This window comes from Triticum aestivum, chromosome 7A, assembly GCF_018294505.1.
Source record: "Triticum aestivum cultivar Chinese Spring chromosome 7A, IWGSC CS RefSeq v2.1, whole genome shotgun sequence".
NCBI lineage: Eukaryota > Viridiplantae > Streptophyta > Magnoliopsida > Poales > Poaceae > Triticum > Triticum aestivum.
The window spans coordinates 617,804,871-617,814,106 of record NC_057812.1 but is presented as its reverse complement, the minus strand read 5'-3'; positions in this window follow the sequence as shown (position 1 = coordinate 617,814,106).

Here is a 9,236-nt window from a genome sequence, read left to right as displayed (position 1 = left end):
TCAGTTTTAATACCTTTTTCTTTCATAGATTTCTTTGGCTCTTGCATATCTTCAAGACTGAGAAATAGAATACCTCTTTTTTTGGAGTTGGCTTAGGAGGTGGTTTGGGAAGAGTCCAATCATTATCATTGCTCAATATATTATTCAATAGTTTCTCAGCTTGCTCAACAGTTCGTTCCCTAGAAACACAACTAGCACAACTATATAGGTAGTCCCTAGAAGCATCAGTTAGTCCATTGTAAAAGATATCAAGTTTTCATTTTACTTGAGAGGATGACCAGGCAAAGCATTAAGTAATTGGAGAAGCCTCCCCCAAGCTTCTTCAATTTGCACAAAGTTAAATATTTCCTGTAAAGCAGCTTGTTTCTTATGAGCATAAAAATATTTTCCAAAGAAGTAATATATCATATCATGCGGACTATGCACACAACCAGGTGCAAGAGAATTAAACCATATCTTAGCATCACCCTTTAATGATAAAGGAAACAACTTAAGAATATAGTAATAGCGAATTTTTTCCTCATGAGCAAATAGGTGGCTATATCCTCCAATTTAATAAGATGTGCCACAACAGTTTTAGATTCATAACCATGGAAAGGATCGGATTCAACCAAAGTAATTAACTCAGGATCGACAGGGACTTCATAATCCTTATCAGTAACAAAGATAGGTGAGTAGCAAACTTAGGATCATATTGCATTCTAGCATTCAGAGATTTTTCCTTAAGCTTAGCTAGCAGTTTCTTAAGATCATCTCTATCATTGCAAGAAAAAAAGTCTCTAGTAGTTTCTTCATCCATAATATAACCCTCAGGTACCTTACGCAATTCATATCTAGGGGAATAATCATAATCTTTAGTTTCAATAATTTCATCAGTTTCGGTAATTTCATTCTCTCTAGCCCTAGCAAGTTGTTCACACTACAAAAAAAGACACTTCTGTGATGATACATGTTTGTCATAGTAGGTCATGTTTTCTGTCATGCATGTACATGCATGACAAATTTATGACAAAATCAAGATAGTCATACATGTGCTGTCGTAGAAGTGTTCCATGACATTACCAAAATTATCATCACGGAAGTGTCCACTTCCATGATGATAAATCGTGCGTCATGAAAGTTCTTTCGTCACGGGTGACCGACACGTGGCATGCACCGTAACAGGACGCCGTTAAGCTATCAGGTCCGGTTTTGGATCCGATAACCGGCTAACAGCTCGGACCAATGAGGATTTTCCACTTGTAAAATTCTCATTGGCTGGAGGAAACACGTGTTGACTCACCGTTGGGACAGATGTCATCCATTCATTGGACAGGCGGCGCCTATGATACGTTGACACGTGGCACGGCCCAACAAAGGCCCATTCCAATGAAAAGGCCAGCCCATTTGACTTGGTCAAAAGGTAACGCGCCGGCCCATGGAAAGCATGTCAATGGCATGTTCGTGTATAGCCCATTTACGGCCCGCTTACTCACAGCCCGTTATGGCCTATCCGAATTAAGCCTGATAGCTTCATCTAGACCTTCCAATATGATTCCAGCCTGTTGTAACTTCCGGCCCATGTATGGCCCATGATGTCTTTCGGCCCATACGAGACCATTTGTAACCCTTAGCCCATTAACGGCTCGTGGTGAATCTGGACCACAATGAACAATGTACCCCTTTATACCCATTAACGGCCCATTATTCCATTGGGTCGTTTCCAGCCCGTGTTATGTTTCAGCCTTCTCAGGGCCCATTTATTCTTGGCCTCATTTCCAGCATTCGGTTACTTACGGCCCGTCATTGGCCTTTTCTGCCTATGGGCCAAATTCCGCCCGCGGTTATAATCGTCCCGTTTGCGGACTGTTACTTTGTTGGGCTGTTTTCATAACGTCATCAAATACGGCCGATTAACGACGGCCTGTTATTGTCGGCTCATGAACGGACGATTCCAAATCTAGCCCGTTTACGACCCATAATGCGGTCTGTTATTGGCCCATGTTTGGCCTATCGATCATACAACACGTAGAAGGCCCATTGATGCTACGGCCCGTAGAAGGCCCATTCTTTCTACGGCCCTAAGAAGGCCCATTGTTTCTATGGCCTGTAGGAGACCCATGGTAACTACTGTAAATATGTAGCCCATGGTTATTGTGGCCTAGTTTTAAAAAATAGGTTATTGCAGCCACTAGCAAACAGCGGAAAAAGAACTGCACTGAATACAAGCAAACAAATAAACAAGACAACAAGGAAATAAATAAGCAGTCAACTTATGCTAGGCTATCATGTCTATTACACATATTACATCCAGTAGGCATCAAAGTTCGCCACCAGTGCAAATATAGGGAACAAAGTAGCATATCATATACACTCGTTGTCCAAGTTAGCGACTAGTGCAAATAAATGCCACAGCAAAACAAGTCCAAAACTGAAACTACTTTAGAAGAGCTCAAGAAACAATATCCTGGGTACCCATAATGCTGGCAAGATTCTTAGCAAGCTTATTAACCTTCTCTTGTCTCGCGCTTAAATCCTCCAGCACTTGTTGTTGCACCAGAAAGTATGCATCTGAATTCTGCAAGGACGTCCTCAGTCCTTGGGCTTCCTGTCGCATAACATCTGATCGATGTCTTTCAACTTGAAGTTGAGACTCAAGAAGCCGAACTGATTCAGGCAGCGAGTTCAAAGAGCTGGTGCTAGCAGTAGTAGCCAGTAACTCGAACACTACATCAAGACAGGACTTTGGGGTTGTCTCAGTGTCTTCAATATAGTTTTTATCAGCTTTCTTGGAGACCAATAGGGATGTCTCACTATCTTGAACCTTATGTGCATTACTTCCTTTACCATTGCATAACGGGGTACTCTTCTCCAATATTTTATCCACGTTCTAAAAGAGAAACAAACAAACACATCACAGGTTTACAATGTAGCATATGAAACTCATTTTCGTAAACTAGTTCAGTAGTAAGGTGGACAGGATAACATCATGAAACAAACATATATCTATGTAGTATGGTCACTGTATCGTCTATATCATTCTAGTTTATGTTGCCAAATCAAGATAGATACAGTTTGAATCATGTCTATTTAAGACAAAGCAGCATAGATAGAATATAAGCGTGGGAAACTACACATCAATAACAACACTTGTAATGTGCATGGCATAGAACATAACTGTTTATTCAATTGAAACTGAAATCAACATAGAGCAAGTTACAACAGCAAACACATTAAAGAAACAGGTTTAAAACATACTTGTTGCGCCATTGGAGTTTCAATTGCATCCTTCAATTTGAAATTAGTTGGTGTGAGTAAATACAGTGATGCAAGAGCAAAGTAGTATGAACCATAGCTACGGAACCTGACCTGAGAACAATTCTTCTTCTGCTTTAAGCGTTGACTTGGGGTTCGGAGTGGTGGTCCTCGTGTTTTGGGCACTACAGTTGCCTTACTAACTGCTCGTGTTTGGGTGCTATGTGGTGGAGACGGTGTTGTGTCAACTAGAACTGGGTTACTATCTGCTGGGGTTGGGGTTAGAAGGGGTGTAGCTGGTTCTCTATCCAACTGGGTAGGGGTAGAATCTGTGTGAGTCTGGGTTATGTGTGGTGGGGCTGATTCTTGGGCAAGTACAACCGTGGTTCTATCTGCATTGACAGGTAGCACAATCTTTTCTGAAGACCATGTTTTTACTCCCACAAATACTGCCATCACCCCCTCCAATTGAAATGGCTGATAAACAAGAAATGTAATTGAATGTACAGACATTGTAAGATAGACAGGTGCAATGGATAGTAGGGAAGAAAACAGGGCATGAAATAATTCACATTTATGTTGTCTAACCAAACAGAATAGCAGGACACAATTTCACATATATGATGGCTAATTAAACTGGATAGCATGACACAATTTCAAATGTATGATGGCTAACTAAACAGGATAGAATTACACAATTCAAAATATGATGACTATGTAAACATGATGAGATGATATAACTATATTATGTCTTTAGAAAATGGGTTGGCATGCCATAATTCAGATAAATGTTGTCTTTGTAAACATCTTGGCATGATATAATTCAAATATATGATCTATATACTAAGCAAGTGAGCAGATGGCAATCGCATATATGATGTGTCAACTATGGAGATGGTATTCAATATTGTGCATATGATGTAAAAACTAAGCATTACAATGCAACATATGCATGATATGAGTAATATAACCCTGCCAAGTTTGAGCATACACCTCAGGGGGTTAATAGGACTGGTCATCTACCTCTGAATCCTCCTCTAAAGAGCTATCTGTAACTAGCAAGATATCTGCTTCAGCAAGTAGCATTGTCTGCTATGAAGACCTTGTTTTCACTCCAGATTTCTCCATCACCAATTCAAATGGCTGATGCACAGGAAGAGCATTTGAATATACAAAAAATCGACAAATGCAATGAGAAATACAAAAAAGGACGGCATGATATAATTCACATATATGACGCTTGGCTAAACAGCATGGCATTGCATAATTCACATATATAATGTCTTGCAACAAGATGGCATCGCATAATTCACATATATAATGTCTTGCAACAAGATGGCATCGCATAATTCACATATATGGTAATTAGACACTAAATAGGTGGCATTCACACAAAGCATGTCTAAACTCAGAAAATGGCATAGCAATGCAAGATACCATACGCGCGATATGAGCAACATAACCCTTCCAAGTTCGAACATGCACCTCCGGGGGAAATAGGACTAGTCATCTGTCTCTGAATCCTCCTCTGAGGAGCTATATGTAACCAGCAAGACATGCGCTTCGTCAGATAGCATTGTCTGCTCTAAAGACCTTGTTTCGACTTCAGATTTTTCCATGACCGTGCCGAATGGCTGATGCACAGGAAGAGTAATTGAATGTACTAAAATTGTTGACAAATTTAACACGTAATAAAAAATGACGGCATGATATAATTCACACATAAGATGACGGGCTAACTAGGGTGGGATTGCAAAATTCACATATATGATGCCTTGCTAAACAAGATGGCATTGCGTGATTCACATATACGATAAAGAAACTAAACAGATGGCATTGACACAAAGCATGTCTAAACTAAGCAAATGACATATTTGATGTATCCTGTAAGCAATGCAAGGTGCCATATGCATTATATTACCAACATCAGCATGCCAAGTTAGAGCGAATACCCCAGGGGGTAAATAGGAGTGGTCTTCTCCTTCTGAATCCCCCTCAGAACAGTTATCTTCCTCGTCATTACGATCCTAAATGGGTGGGGGGCTGCCTTTGCGCACACCATGGAGCGACGTCTGCATGAAATTTTATTGCCATGCAAGGATCGTCTCTTTTGATCTACATGTTTAGTTCCATTGTGTACAATAACTGACATGCATATTAATAAAACATAGTGAGATTATGTAAGGAGTGCATGCACAAATCTAAAGTGATGGTAGGAAACTGTGGATACACCCAAAACCAATGATAGCAGGCAGATAATAGCTTTAGTTAAAAAATATAGATAATGGCTCCTTTAATGTTTGTTTGCACCCAATATGAAACTCATAGTAGACACCTGAGATTAACCAGATAGTAGACGGATAGTACTGATTGCTTCCCCAATATGTACCCCACAACCATTTAAAAACTCAAGTTTCAGCATTAGTTTGGACCCGACTCAGAGTCTAATAGGTGAACACGATGATAAAGTACCATGTCATCATATTAAGCGATGCATAACGTAAGCAGACACGGAAGAGTGTGACCTCTCTTGCGGACCCGTGTAGTCCTCAAGGTCATCTACTCAGTTGATGATGGTAATGAAATTGCCGTGGCTGCCGATGGCGGGGAAGAGGATCTGAGGCGGCGAAATACAGTCTGGAGAGCGGATCCCTGCTGTGGTGAACCATTTGGTCGTTGGAGCAGCTGAGCTGGGGTGGAACACAGCGCAGCAGGAGTAGGACAAACAACACAAGGTTTTCTTTGACACATATCTATAACAGAAGTAATTGTGTAAGGGCTTGTTTGAATTTGAGGATTCTACAATGTAGGGATAGGAAATAGACAGGAATAGGATAGGAATGCACGTGAAAAATAGAGAATTTAAAAACACAGGATTTATGCCAATCTGGGTGTTTGATTCACAAGAGTTGGAAGATCACGGGATGCAAAGAAGCAAGGTGAGATTAAGTCAAACCACAAGAAAATGTACGGTTATAATGCTATTATGCTACTATCTCTTAGTCTTGTGCTTGATGAATAGGAATTTGAAAAGGAGGAAAACTGGAAATTAAAATTCCTACGGTTTTTCTTTCAAGGAGACACTAAAGGAACAAATCCTATAGTTTTCCTTTGCTCCATTCCTTTGAACCAAATTCATGAATGGTAGTACCATAGGAAACTTTCCAATTCCTATGTTTTCCTTCACTTTTCGTTTCAAGCACTGGCGATTCTGGTAGGCAGGCTTGAGAAAGGAAAAGCCTACACTCAAAAAATGTTTTTGTGCTACTTCTATTACTTTGGACCCAGACCACTGCCCTACTAGCTCAACTCCCAGGCCCATCGACAAATGCACATCTCAAATGCACAGAGATTAATAATGATGGTGTTCAAGAGAGTCCATCATGGATAGCTAGGTTGCCTGGTACCTCACTGCTTGTCATAGAGTAGGAGAAACTAATCGTATTTCACGTTACTGCATGTGCTCCGTCGACAATATATATAACATGTAGAGTAAAAAAGAGATGCAACAAGTGTACAACCACTTTGGCGAAGCCATGTCGATCTCAGTGTGATTGGGTTGGTCGGTGAGGATGATCCGGCTGACTTGGCTGTCAGAGGAGGGGATGAAGATCTTAGGCGTCTGCAGATGGAGCACGGGGTACTGCTCCGCTGTGATGGAGGGTTTCATCGTTGGAGCAGATCCGTTGAGTTGTATGACGCCGAGGCTGAAGCAGGACAAGAGAGACAACCTTAACCTGAGTGGAATTCTAATAGCATCTCCAATAGATGACGTAAAATACATAACCACAAAGTGCTATATGTAAAATACATCAGCTGCTCATCTCTGAACTTAACTGTTGAAACTGAATTTAACTGTCGAAACTGAACTTAACTGTCAAAACTGAATTTTTCTGTTGAAACTCAATGCACTAGTAGGAGAAAAGCAGTAGCAGCAGCATCAGGTGCGAGAGCTTGGGCAGCTGGTCGTGTAGCAACATCAGGTGAGGCTACCCTGAGCCGCCAGCCACCACCAGCCAAACAGCCGCCCCCGCAGCCTCGCCCGCCCCGAAACCACTCCCCACCGACGGTCCGCCGCCGCCCCGGCCATCCCTCTAGCCCCCCCCCTCGTGCCGAGCTTTTTCTCCAGCGATACCCACGCCACCGCCCCACCATCACCAGTAACCACCGCCCCCACCCTGAACCCTAAGATAGATACTGGGGTACCTCTCCGGTGGACCCCCCTCCCCGCTGCGGCTGGTTCTTCCTTAACTCCGGCTGTAACATCCCAAAATTCTAAATTTTGGAACGTTATAATAAATAGATAGATTGATTGACTGTTTGCTTGATTGAGTGAAAGTGAGTGAAATTCGAAACTTTTTGAAAGTTAAATGAGAGGGAATAAAAGGATTTTCCCAAACTTTCATTTTTCATCCGTGATCTCCATGAATTCAAATTCTTTTCACCATGAAATCCTGGAGAGAAGATGACATGACTTCTTCCATTTATTTAAATGACAAGGGATGTTGAAAATATTTGAATTTCATTTGGGAAATATTTCCAATTCTGAAACTTTATGCAACTCAATGATTTTCACGAGAGGAGATAAAATGACTTCTTCAAATTATATGAAATATGAGTTGGGAGTTTCAAAGAAACTCAAATTCAAAGTCCTTTTGGAATTATTTTTCAATTTGGGTTATTTGAGTTTTATTCAAACTATTTTTCTCCAAAAATAAAATATATGGAAAATAGGGTAACATTATTCCCTACATAAGAAAATTGGAGAGAAATTTATTTGAAATCATTTTGGTATTTTTAAAATGATTTTTATTGGATTTTATTAGAGCAGGACCACTGTTTGAATTATTTGAATTTGTGTGTATTTTATTAAATACAAGAAAAATGTTCACCGTGTAGAAAATCTTTTTTTGAAATTTTTGATATATTATATGCCTATATAATATTTTTATTTCTATTTGTTTTATTCTGTTTTGTTTGTCTAAAAAATCTTTATTAAAAAATACTTTCTGACTGGGCCGGCCCAGCCAACCGGGCCAGGCCGCGGCCCAGCCGGCCCGGCAGCATCGCCCCCGACCTCCCGATGGGAGCCCTGCTCCCGCACGCCACCGAAGCCGCCGTACCACCGCCGGTGTCCTCCCTCTCCTTGACCCCTTCCCCAAGCCGCCGTCGCCCCCCCCTCTTATAAATTCGGGCACCCCGGGCCCCTCCCTCTCTTTCCTCTCCCCGCAACCGCCGCCTCCCGCCGCTGCTTGCTGCTCGTCGCCGCCGCCGCTTTGCTTCGCCGCGTAGCGCCGCTGCTCCGCCGGGCAGCACTCCGCCGCCGCGCCGCCGCTCTGCCGCGTCGCCTGCCGCCGCCCGCGCCGCATCACCCTGGCCCGCGCCGCCTTCGCTGCTGCGCCATCTCCTACCGCCCCCGCCGCTGTCGGACATCACCGCTGCCGTCGTCTGCCGTCGCATGATCCGATCTACAGCCGGCCGAACCGGTGACCACCCCGGTTTATTCTCGGTTTAGTTCGGTTCTTTAAAAAAGAACCTAGATCGTTTTTTATAAAACCGGTTTTTTTTAGTTAGATTTATTTAGTGAACGTTCGCTAGTTTAGGTTCTGTAACAAACGCGTTCATTAGATTAGATCTGTTTAGCGGGCGTTCGCTCGATAGATTTTCCCTTTTCTTATAAATTTCGGCCAGGGACCTATTCGTGATAATTTCTTCACAGATTAGTCCCTGTACGACAATCTATCACTACTTTTTACTCGTTTGTCCAAATCCAACGAAACTAATGCCCACGTCTTTCTTATGACCCCCTCTATCCAGTAATCCAACTCAAACATGTTTTTGAAAAGTTTAAAATTTGAATTAGACCAGATTTGTATTCAAACTTTGTTTGATCATAACTTGAGTTTCGTAACTCCGTTTGAGTTGATTCTTTTTGCAAATCGAAGCTCTTGACCTAAACTTTCTGATAAGGCCAAATTCACATAATTTTGGTACTGTTAGAA